General features: G+C 40.1%; 1 protein-coding gene across 1 annotated transcript in view; it reads right to left on the bottom strand.

The window, feature by feature from the left end:
- LOC119415277 (ependymin-like) overlaps positions 1 to 1,106 on the bottom strand; it is an 11,873-nt gene that overhangs the window by 1,856 nt on the left and 8,911 nt on the right. The gene's annotated exons all lie outside the window — the stretch shown is intronic.

A 1,106-nucleotide genomic window follows, 5' to 3' on the forward strand; every position in this document is an offset into this window, starting at 1 on the left:
ATATATATATACAGATACATTTTTATCAAAACCAAAAAAGATATGAAATTGTCAGTTCATGCATGTAACCCATATAAACGATAAAATATGTTTATACTGTAAAGTACTGATCTAAAGGGCTTAGTGTTGGGCGGGGTTTTCTTACTTGTTTAATTAAAACCTTGTTCTTTACATTTAACATTATTTTGTGACTTTTGTCTATGCAGTAAAATGTAATATTATCTAAAGTCTTTGCACACTAAACCCAATCAATTCATCCATCCATCTTTTACCCACTTCTTCCATTTTGGGTCACGTGTCCAGCAATCACTGTGCGAGGGACACCCCTGGACAGGTCGCAAGTCCATCACAGGGACACATAGAGACAAATGAGACAAACAACCATTCACTCTCTCATTCGCACGTAGGGACAATTTAGAGTTACCAATCAGACTAACATGCATGTTTTTGGTCTGTGGGAGGAAACTGGAATACCTGGAGAAAACCCACGCGTGCACGGAGAGAACATGCAAACTCCACCCAGAAAGGCCCCTGGACCGAGGTTTGAACTAAGGGCCTGCTCGCTGAGAGGCAGCGGCTCTACCAGTTGCGCCACCGTGCTGCCCTCAATTCAATTCACTTTATTTATATTACGCCAAGTGACAACAGAAGTCGTCTCAAGGGCACTGAACAGAAACATTCACATATATTATAAAAGTCAATTAGTAAATGTTTTATATCTAAGGAAGCATCAGATTGAGTTGAATCTTCACTTCGCCACAGACTTTCATCCTGAGCAAGCACAAAGGAGACAGTGGAAAGAAAAAACTCTTTAACGGAAAGAAACCTCCAGCAGGCTCAAGACGAGTAGCTCTCTGCTTCGACCGGCTGGGTCTGAGAGGACAGGAAGGAGGAACAAACACAGAATGACAGGTCCAGGTGAACTTTCTATTGGAGGAAAATCTAAAAAAACATGTTAAGGATAGAAATAATTTCATACACAAACAGGTGAAGTAGAGCAAGTAAAGACAGCAGCAGAGGGGGCAAATGTGGTCAATTTGTCCTCCAGCAGTCTAAGCCTATAGCAGCATAACTTTTTTTTTTTTTTTTTTTTTTTTTTTTTTTTT

Source organism: Nematolebias whitei, chromosome 1, assembly GCF_014905685.2.
Source record: "Nematolebias whitei isolate Nwh7 chromosome 1, NemWhi1, whole genome shotgun sequence".
In the NCBI taxonomy this organism is placed as follows: Eukaryota; Metazoa; Chordata; class Actinopteri; order Cyprinodontiformes; family Rivulidae; genus Nematolebias; species Nematolebias whitei.